The 11324-nt window shown below is 43.0% G+C and overlaps 1 protein-coding gene and 1 long non-coding RNA gene across 8 annotated transcripts in view; one reads left to right on the forward strand and one right to left on the reverse strand.

Annotated features, from left to right (window-relative positions):
- The window catches only part of LOC109321672, a 30055-nt gene extending 18815 nt beyond the window's left edge, over positions 1 to 11240 (forward strand). The window contains exon 4 of the long non-coding RNA XR_002104136.1: positions 9902 to 11240. This is a non-coding gene — a long non-coding RNA (uncharacterized LOC109321672). The remainder of the gene's footprint in view (positions 1 to 9901) is intronic.
- Positions 1 to 11324, reverse strand: part of FOXN3 (forkhead box N3) — a 319921-nt gene that overhangs the window by 171631 nt on the left and 136966 nt on the right. The gene's annotated exons all lie outside the window — the stretch shown is intronic.

The following is an 11324-nucleotide window of genomic DNA, read 5'->3' on the forward strand; positions in this document are numbered from 1 at the left end:
AGCTCCACTCCACTGTAGCAGCTGCCACCTCCTGCCAAGCGCAGGGGGCTGTCTAGCCCAAGAGCCCTAGCAGGTGGCAGCCCCCTTCAGTGCTGGGGGAGCAGGAGCTGTGGGTAGGGGGCAAAAGGTACCAGAAGGGCCAGAGGAACTATGGGGGGGCCTTTCATTTTGATCACAGATTTTGACCAGAGAATTCGTGATTTGTTTAAACTCAGACAAATTGGCAACTTTTTTTTTTTCTTTAAAAATGGGGGAAAACCAGGACGCCTGCTCATGACAACATAGTTTTATTACTCCAAGACAAGTTCAGTTGGACTCAGTGGGTGCATCTACATCGGGGTGGGCAAAATGCAGCCTGTGGGCCAGATGCAGCCCACTAGGCCACTCTATCCAGCTCATGGGGCCCCTAAAAAAAAAAAATTTAGAAAATTAATATTTATTTGCCCCTGGCTGCCTGTCACACAGCCCTCGATGGCTTGCCAAAACTCAGTAAGAGGCCCTCCACCCAAAGTAATTCGCTATCCTGATCTACATGTACACTTTACTGTGGAGTAGACTAATTAGCATTAGGAAAGCATCACAGTTCAACACGTGCGCCAGTATTAGGACACAGTAAGCTAATTAACTGTGCCATAAGATCGTACTGCCAGGGCCATTTAGAGCAGCATTTCTCAAGCCATGGGTCATGACCAACAAGTGGGTCACAAGAACATTGTAAAGAACTGCAGAGAATCACAGGGTTTTCCCCTGCACTGCATGGATCCTCCACACAGCCAGGGGCATGGCAAGTATGCAGCATTGTGAGAGCATACCCAGGAGCCATAGAGGGGGGCCAGATGCAGCAGCTAAACAGGGAGGGGAAGAGAGAGAAAGAGAGAACAAGCGAGCAAGCTGATATTTATGCTAATAGGTCCTGGTGTAAAGAAGGCTAACCACCACTGATTTAGTGCACTGAAATGCATGTATATACACTGATCCCTGCCTGCTGCCTAACCACAACTCTGCACGTTCAGCACTCTCATGCCCCAGACAGCCCCTCGACTGGAGCACAGGACTGACCCTCTGAGCCTGCTGCCAGCCTGAGCCTGCTCCACCCTGGCTCGAAGTACTGCTGTTCCAGGCATAGGTGTAAATTCTGCACACAGGCACAGCGTACTCCAACCCAGAGAGCTCCGGAGTTTATCATGTCACATTAATTGCACACATAAATGCACCCAGTTCGACTATGAAATGCAAGGAGTTAGGGTAGACCCCACAGTGTACTTTGTGGAAATATATTGTGTAATGGTTCCTTCCTGGACCTAGCTCAAACTGTATGACTGTTACTAATTGAATGACCCTTCCATGACATCAACCAGTAAAAATGTTTTTGAGTAGCAAGACCTAAGGGCTGCCTATATACATGCTTGAGGGTGCAGGGTTAATTACAGCAGTTTCTGGAGAGCTGCTCTAATTAAAACGCCTCACCATCGCCTATATTAAGTCCCAGGGGTTTAAAAATGGCTGTGGGATGCTTTACCTAAACCTTATTCAACAAGGTTTAGAAAAACCGCCTCAGTGGCAATTTTCAAACCCACAGAGCTTATACACATGATGATGAGGCCACACTGGAGCTTTTCAATTAGAACACGGTGCAGACTCAATTAATTGAGGCTGTTCTGACATATTCTAATTAGAACACGAACCAGCAAATGTATAGGTACCCAAGGTTTTCACCTACTTCCGAGAGAGAGAGAGAGAGAGAGAGAGAGAGAGAATTCCCTTTGAAAGATCTTGAAGACACATATGCATTACACATCACCATGGCAAAGTATCTGGCAGTAACTGATACAATGCAGTATCTACCCAAAAAATATAAAATGCTGTAGTTTAACCTAAAATGCTGTTATTTTTAATTTCCGTTGGTTATACTGTGCTATTAAGTCAAACTTCCTTTCCAATGAAATCAGCATGCAATCCAAATAAAAATGTACTCCCAACACAACATAGCTTTGCATTTATACCCCGTAGTATGTTTGCACGTGTGGAACTGAGTAAAATTTTGTGCGGTTCTCACATAGATCAAAGGAGAAAACAGACAATTCTGAGAGACTTACAAAGAAACTAGAAGCAACTCTTGCACATAAGCATCTAACATTTTACATTGTCCGTTATCTTGAAGTAAACTGTTCATTCTCCCTTCCACATGCCACCTTCCACCTCCTTCTGGCACCTCAATATATAAAGTGTAGTGATTAAAAAAATTTCTGGATCACCTGGAACACAATCCCCACTGACTCACCACCTGGCTTTTGGAAAGTTCACTTCCATAGGTATTCCAGTTGTAAAACAGAACTATTAGCATCTACCTCACAGATGTGTGCAAATGAAGGAGCATCCATACAGTTTTTTGTTTGTTTGTTTTAATGGACAGAGCCTAGGGTGCAGTCATTACTTCACTCCGAAATCCTGGGACAATAATAACAGCTGAAAATGAATAGATTATAACTTAAAAAACAACTGCTGCAGGGAGGCAGGGTGGCACTTTGGTGTTTCAGAAGTCATAGAATCGTAGAAAATTAGGGTTGAAAGGGACCTCACGAGGTCATCTAGCCCAACCCCCTCAAAGCAGGACCATCTCCAACTAGATCATCCCAACCAAGGCTTTGCCTACCCAGGTCTTGAAAACCTCCAAGGATGGAGATTCTACAACCTCTCTGGGTAACCTGTTCCAGGGTTTTACTGCCCTCCTAGTGAGAAAGTTCATCCTATTATCTAACTTCAAGTTCCCTTGCTGCAACTTGAAACCACTACTCCATGTTTTGTCATCTGCCACCCTTCAGAAGAGTCTACCTAACTCCATCCTCTTCAGAACCTCCCTTCAGGTACTTGAAGGCTGCTACTGAATCCCCTCTCGGTCTCCTCTAAATTAAATAAGACCAGCCTCTCCTCATAAGTCATGTCCTGCAGCCCCCTAACCATTTGCCCTCTGCTGGACTCTCTCCAATCTGTCCACATCCTTTCTGTAGCGGGGGGCCCAAAACTTGACAGTACTCCAGATATGGCCTCACCAGTCTTGGTCCTGGGGAGAAGAATGCCCCAGTTTAATTAGTACAGACCTATGCCTGAATGAGGCACAGGTAGGAAAAGAAGCACCCTGTTATTCAGGAGAACTCAGTTGTTAAAGAGAAGAGGTTTTCAGAGAGGGTGGGTGGGTGAAGTAAAGCTCAAGAGAATGCCATAAGACCTAGCTTCAAGCTCAATATGGACATCCACAAGTGTTCAAAACAAATAATTCCTGCTTTCTCCCTATTTTCCCTCCTGCTGGAAAGTAGGAGGGAGGGCAGCAATGAGTTCCTAAAACTACATTAGGATTCTTTATTTACATTTTGCCTTGTGAATCAGAAGAGGTTCACAATTTTCAAGCTTAACCTTCTCCACTACAAAAAGTTAGTCTATCATGCTCTCACTCTGTGGTTCCACAGGCTTCAAGGGCCTATCTCCTCTAGTCTTGCCCAGCCTCCTTCCACCTTGTTGCATCCTTGCCTTACAAAATCTAGACTTTTTGTAAATGAAGGCTGAAATTATACTATATTCGTTACTTCAGCGTTTAAGATTTCAAGGAAAAAAACCCCACCAAACACCACAAGACAAGTGATAAAGTTCAGAAACAGGCAACAATGTGAGCTGGCTTATATGCATTTTGCAGCATGATTCTACTCAATCAAAGTATTCCAAACAAAAAAACACAACAACCCCCCACCCCTCCAATCCTCAGATCAGCATTCTAGTGGACAAATTGTAGCCTAAGAGCCACCGTAGCCACATCTGAAATTTTCTCATATGTTCCAAGACTGAGAGGTTTCACTTGGTCCAAGGTCTAATGAGCCATTCATCCAAGTCAGAATAAATCCCAAGATGTCTGGATGATAACAGTAAGCAGTCACCACAGGAGGATTTATAATGAAGATTTGAGATAATATGGCCAGGATCATAATTCAGCAAAGATAATGGCCTTTGTCCAGCCAAAAATTATGTACAAGAAAATAAAAACAAAAGTTTTCAAATTTGGGTAGCTGCACTTAAAAACTACCAAAGCCAAAATTTAGGTATCAAATACACAGCCTGCTTTTCAGGAGATGTCAATCAGCAGTATGCCCATTGACTTTAGGCATCCAACTGTGAACATTCTGGCAGTACATGTGGTGCTTAAGGGGCACACTTGGACTTGTCGTGCAATAATGAAGCCACCAGAGAAGTCTGTTCAACATTCTGAGTTTTAAAATGGGGTCATAGTTGGATCCTTTTACTTCAGGGACACTGGCTATAATCACAGCTACCATAAGAAAAAGAATATAAATTTAATAGGTCCCCAAGAGAATGCTGGGGTGCAGAGCATTGTAGTATGTTAGGTAGCTGCAATCTCTGGATTTGCCAGCCAGTGATCTTTGGAGTTCATTTGTAATCATATATATCTAGATCTAGCTACAGGGGTGTGTACATGTGTAATTTCAATTTCATCCTAAATTTCTGAAGTTAGAAACCTAGGATAAAATGGAGATTTCTAGCTGATTCCCAAGCTTGACAAACTAATATCGATAATTCTTCCTGATGCAAGTTTCTCCTCTCCCACTTTAGACATGTATTTCATAAGATCAACGAATCATTCTAGGCAGTGCAGTTTGGGGAAAACTGCACTTCTGAATGCTTTCAGACATATTGCCTGAAGCCTCACAACACACCTGAGGCATGCAATAATCTCCTAGAAATGCACTATAGGGAAGGAACACTTGCTTAAATAATGCATGCATTCTTACTGAGCCAAGAATATTGGCGAGTATCTTTTCTAATTCATTTTGCAATACAGCATGGATTATACTTCTTTCACTCAACGTGCTGCTATTCCTGGAGATTTGCAAATTTAGTAACAGGCACTACTGAAAATAAGCAGCTCACAGTCACAGAATTCAACAAATCAAGCCTACTGTGACCATTTATGTCTTGTTGAATCAGCACTGCAACACCCAGGGGTTGCCAAGGGCAAAGAGGCTTTTCCATATACAAAGGGAACTTGTGCAACGATGAACTCCACTCTGAAAGGCTAGCTCTGTTCTATTCATTCTCAAGGACAGTGAGGCTGAGAAAAGCGCACTTCACTTTTCCCTTCAGCCACCTCTGAAGTTAGCACCACCTCACCTTGAAAGCCAAGCATGAGATACTAAAAATAAACTAAATGAGAGCTCAAGTTTTTCATTTAAGAGTTTGTGTGGGGTGGAAAAGTTGTTCAGCTGCGAATTCGGGGGACAATAACTTGGTAATAAGCTACAGTATGCTGATATCAAAGGAGGAAGACTATACTATAAAAAACTGTAAACCATAAGTTAGCTTTGGCATTCACCAAATAGATAAGCCTGACCCTTCCCAAATGGGTGTTAAATATTAGCAATCTTGTGCTATTCAGTGCTGTTACAGAACTCTGTTGATCATCTCTGTTAATTGATGTGCTGAGTTACCAATGCAGAAAATCAAAATGTAACAAGTAGCTTCATTTTTGTGAAACTGTTTCTTTAGATAAGACCAAATACCCAGGTGGCATTGACAGTAGCAACCTGTGTTCTAGGACAGCTATGCACCTTAAAAGCTGAAGTCTGTTTGTGTTACAAAAGTAACAGAAAAACTGAAAATAGGACATTAGACTAGTTTGTTAAAGAAATACAACTGTTAGGGAATTCTTAGGAAAAGAAAAACAAACCCATTGCCAACAATTGCTATTATTATAAAACACATTCCTTACATCCACTGTAATCCCACATAAAATTATAAATAACCATTCATGCAGTCTGAGCATAGATTCTCTACACTCCCTTAAAGCATTTCTAAGGTAAAGTAGTGAAATTCTATATGTGCATTTTTAGAGCGCTACACAATAGTTCTTTACAGCAATTTTAACGATGGCAACAACTGCATGGTGAGCATTTAATTTTTATAAAATCTCACATGAAAAGCCCAAACCTATGAACTCTGACATCTCAGAAATTACCTCCATATTCATATCAAAGTTTGCTACTGTTCCTATGTCAGACTGATATACATCAAAAAAATAGAGTACAAGAACTATTTGCATTTAAAAAGAAACTAAAAAACAAAACTTTTCCTCCTCTATTTTGAATTCTCTCTCTGCAAACTGCCATGTCATATCTCAGTTACAAGGACAAAGTAAAAAAAACAAACAAACAAACAAACAAAAAAAGGCTTCTGACTAGTTAAACATGACCCTTGTAATACAAGCAGTGTTCATTTGCTTTTCGAAAGCATGGGGTTTAATCCTGGGAGATACTGAGCAATACACTGCAATCAAAGCTCAAGGAGCCTGGAGTGTCAGATATCCCTGAAAGAGAAAAACGTTCTTATTTTTCTCAGAATGAGAGGCCGTTAGTTCATAACCCAGTTGCCAGTCATGGATTCCATACTTGTCGCTTCCCTCTCCCCACCTCCCTTCCACCTTTCATGACACTGAAATATCTCAATGAGCATATGGGTGAACTAATGGAGAAACACTGCTACAATGATTCATTTTAAATCACTAGACCACTGTAGGTCAGAAAACCTTGATTCTATCTTTAACTCTGCACACTCTTGCATGAAAGGGCATTCCACAACTCTTGGCTATCCTTCTACAGATAAACAGAGGTAACAATGTGTGCCCAGATGTACACTCCGTCCTTTGCAGAAAGAAGTAACGTGATCTGAGTGACTGCCGACTAGTGTAGTGAAACGCATTATTAAGCCAAAGACAACTTTGTATTGGCCTGCACTGGTGGTTATCAGAACTACAGCACCACGTAAGACTAGCCCAGGCCCCTCAGATGAAGCAGCAGGGAAAGCCAGATGCCCACAACCCAAAGTGAACCAGTTGGGTCATAGGCCTGAAACTAACTGCTGCTCTCAAAGACTGGTAGATTATTATATAGATCAGGGATATCAAACTCATTTGGGCCATGATATGGGGCCAGTTCATGGGCCAGATTGTGCCCATGGAGCCCTCCCTTTCTCCCTGCCTCAGTATACCTGATCCAGGGGCTGCAGCAGCCAGTCTGGGACCTGCTCTGTATATGGCCCAGACGCCAGAACAGATGCAGTAGAGGGTGCAGTCTGGCCAGAGTGGTAGCCATGCTACACATGTATGCAATGCAGTCCAGCTTGGGGTAGCAGCCAGAGCCTGCCCCAGCAGCTCCAAAACTGTGCTGCATGCAGTGTCTGCTCCAGCCATTTCAAGACCTGCACTACACACATCACTTGTGAACACTGCATTCAGCGCAGATCCCAGACTGGCTAGGGCAGGCACCATGAAACACAGGCTGGGCAATCCTGGTGTGCAGAGGCTGGGCAGAGGTGGTACAGGACCACAATCCAGGTGCAAAAGGGTAGCAGAGAGCCTGAGCCTGATGCACAGGGTCCAGTGCAGCCCACAGACCAGCCCTGTGCCATTCAGTCTGGTCCATGGAGCCAAAACGTTTTGCACCACTCTTCTAGACATTATGGAGGATCTACCGCATCAGATCATATGCCTGCTAGTCAGAGAGGAAATCAAATGCAACTCCTTCAATAGGCTTAGTCAGTACATGCTGCACCATCTCTCACAACACTGGAGTTTATGCTGTGAGTGTCTTTTCATTAAGACCATATTCAATACACACATAGTTTTCAGGTTCTCCTAGGGTAATTTTACAAAAAACCTGAGAAAAATGCAATTTTATAATTGCTTTTGAATGACATCTCGCTTTTTTTTTTTTTTTAAACAAGGTACCAAGTCCTCCATAATATTCTAGTACCCAGACCCAGTCATAAATTTAGGACCTTACACTGATAGGAGCAATACAAATACAAAACAAAAGTGCCCCTGATGCAAAAAGCCTAGTATTTACCTGCAAAAGAACAAATGATACAGATAGAGGGGGAGGACAAAAGTCCAAAGACAACAAAAACAGCACTGGTCACCAAGGGCACTTTTACACTTGCTCCAGGGGGTAAGATTCAATTACAGTGGCTCTCGTGCAGCAGCTTCCTCGTGTTTAAAAATGATGGCCTCTCCCATTCAATGAGCTTTAGTTCAAGTGCCCCCACCAACATTTTTAAGCAGAGACACTGATACACGAGATCTAGGAAGCTGCTGCATGAGAGCAATTGCCATGCTCCAGCAATCTCAATTAACCAAGTCTGCTCCAACATGCTGGAATTTGTGTATAAGTGCCTCAAGGGCACAGACAGAAATGACAATTTTTACCTGATCTGGCCACAGAAAGCAATTTATATCTGTGACCAAACACAAAAATGTATGACGCATACAGCTTCAAAAGTGGCTGATTGGATGAAAATCTGACCCCTCATTGCAGGAGGGATCAGATGACAACATTTCAAAACAAAATGTATACTGTAACTTGTGTCTGCACTGCCTGCCACCTTCCAGCTGTTTTCAGAATGGGAGGGGGAATATGGAGGGGAGAGAGTTTGGTGTGGGGGGTTTTCTGCCCCTGCTGGAGGCCGCAGAGTGTGAGGCAGGGGGTCCAATTCACCCATCCCACCTCCAGCGCTAGCTGGAGAACCCCAAGAATGAGCTCCCTCTGCTCCCTTTCCTCCTCCCACTCTGAAACAGACAGGTTGGGAGGGAGGAGGGGTCACTGCTACAGGAAACCTGCTGCAGCCTGGTAGTCAGCAGCTAGATGCCCCTCCCCCCTGGAACCAACAGTGATTTCTGTTTGGTTTGAGGGATGGTTGCAACTCACAATGCTTCCCTGCAAAGTGTTCTTAGTTAGAGGGGAGCTACACTTCTGTCTGCACCCCAGAAGCACCAATGAAAGTCCTAAGGAGATCAGTACATAGCATTAATATCGCATACTTCCCACCTACAAATAGAAATCACACACAATACTTCATTTCCTATTCTTTAAAGCAGAGTAAAACAAACGGAAAAGGTTAAGTGCCAAAAGGTCATGCATTACTGGCAGAGGATCAAGATCTTACATACAACTCCAACCAATGCCTAATTCAGTGGGTCATCCAAACATCATATTAAAGAGTATGAATGTCACACATACAAATATTGGTCATTTGATGTCCTTAATGTCATTTCTAGCTTCTGGATTTTTCCACACATACAAAGAACAGCACCCCACAAACCCAAAGAAACAACCCCCCCACAAAAGACTAGATATTCCCTTGAACTACCTTTCTTTTAAATTACTTGGTTGTAGGACATATGCAGTCCTAGCAGCAGTCTGAAATGCAACATTTCACCCAACAGAGATTCAAAAAATTATTCAACATTGTATCCGTGTCAAAGCCCAGAAGGTCATTTTTGGTCTACTAGTACCACTAGCGATAAAATGAGCCACTGAGTGAATTTCAAGGGGAAAGGGTTAATAGCCCATACAGAAGGGTGAGATGAAATAGGTTGAGCTAAATCCATTAGTGGTGACAAATAAAAATAGAAATAAAGAAGAACTGACAAAAGCTAATGGGTATGTGCTGATTTTTCCTCTGTTTATTTAATGTAGGATCTTTTTTGCTCAATATTTAATATTGTTTCACCCACCCAACCTGAAATGGGAACGCAAGTATATGCTGATGAATGGTTTGAAAAGCTGTCTAGCTTACTGTTTTTCAAGTGCTTCTGTGGACTTTACTGAAATACAGTTTTGTGAGCTTCCATAAGCAACACTCAGGAGAGTAACAGATCAGTCCCATACAAAAGCAACACATTAGGTGGAATCCATCTCTTCACAGTAGCAAACATCTCAGCATCAGAAAGCAGCTTACTTCAAGAGAAGTACTCTCTGTACCAATGTAAAGGAGGTACTCCACTTCAATTTTTCGCTAAGTGTTACAGCAAGTTAAAAAAATAACTCCATGTGTTCCCTTGCAGGATCATAGGAAAGTCAGGCTGCAAGGAACTGCACCAGGTTATCTAATCCAAACCCCTGCTCAAGTCAGGATCATCCCTAACTAAACCTTCACAGCCAAGTATCAATCTAACCAGCTCTTGAAAATTTCTAGACGGAGATTCCACAAGTTCTCATGGTAGTCTGCTGCTATACTCGACTGCCTTCGAAGTCAGAAAGTTCCTCCTAATCTGCAACCTAAATTTCCTCAGCTGCAACTTGAGGCCATTGCTCCTCCTCCTGTCCCCTATCTCCATCTTCCCTGTGATCGCTCTTCAGGTACTTGAAGACTTATAAAATCCAACCAGAACCCTCCTTAGTCTTCTCTTCTCCAGACTAAGCAGTTCTTTCAGCTTCATGCCAGCCTAATAAAATACGATGGGAGGGACATAGAATACAGAAAAAGCCACACACATCTTACAAAGCCAAGCAACCTCCTAACCTTATTTTGTTTAAAGTATCTTTGCTTGCTGCTGAATGTCATCTTTCCTGCGACATGCCTTACTGCTCCTGAGTAAGTTCAGCAGGGAGGCTGAAGCTTTTCAAAGACACACAGGGAAAAATCCTAGCTTCTAATGGCTCCTGACTCTTGTGAGCAGCTTAACAGCCCTTTATATCTCAGCATATGCCCCATCCAAGTCTTTATCCTTCCTAAAATATCAGGCACAATTCCTGGGTTCTAGACAAATGTTCATTAATTAATTACTAAAAGATTTGTCAGTGCAAGCAGTGTATATTGGAGAAAAAAAAAATAATAGGCATAAAAATTAGGTACGTAATTATGGCTCAAGAAGAACATACCCTGCTGAAGCAGAAGCAACCATATGGTCTACCTTTGGGGCAGACCAAACAATGGCACCAGATGTGTTGTAGGAATATGCTTATTAGCAGGAAGCAGAGTATACAGGGTACTTAAGCAGAGTTTCTGCCTTCTAGATGATAGTCCTCCAGCTGCAAAATGCAGCTTAAAGCCATGCCTTATCTTAGATAATGAGCATTAACAGCAGTGTCCGTGTACCCTATTCCACCCAAGGAGTGCTCACACCCAGACTCCGGGCACTCCCTATGGAACGTCTAAGCGAGGCCTGGCTCTCTACTACCTGCATGAGATCACTGGAAGGAAGGCAGCTTGCTGCGACTCCAAGGCCCCAGCTGAGCTGGCCATAACTAAAGGGCCCTGTAAGGGAGCAGTTCATTCACCTAGTGATTTTTTAAATTCTTGAATGTAAGAAGAGACACTTGCTATTGCCAAACCAGCGTACAGCAGACGAACAAAACGAGGTTTCATGAAGACATGTGCATCTCACAGCTGAGGAACCAGTCCACTAGATTTCATAGACATTAGGGCTGGAAGGGACCTCAGGAGATCATTGAGTCCAGCCCCCTGCCCAAAGGGCAGGAAGTCAG

The sequence above is a fragment of the Crocodylus porosus genome, unplaced genomic scaffold, assembly GCF_001723895.1.
Source record: "Crocodylus porosus isolate Cpor-Errol unplaced genomic scaffold, CroPor_comp1, whole genome shotgun sequence".
NCBI classification, from domain to species: Eukaryota; Metazoa; Chordata; order Crocodylia; family Crocodylidae; genus Crocodylus; species Crocodylus porosus.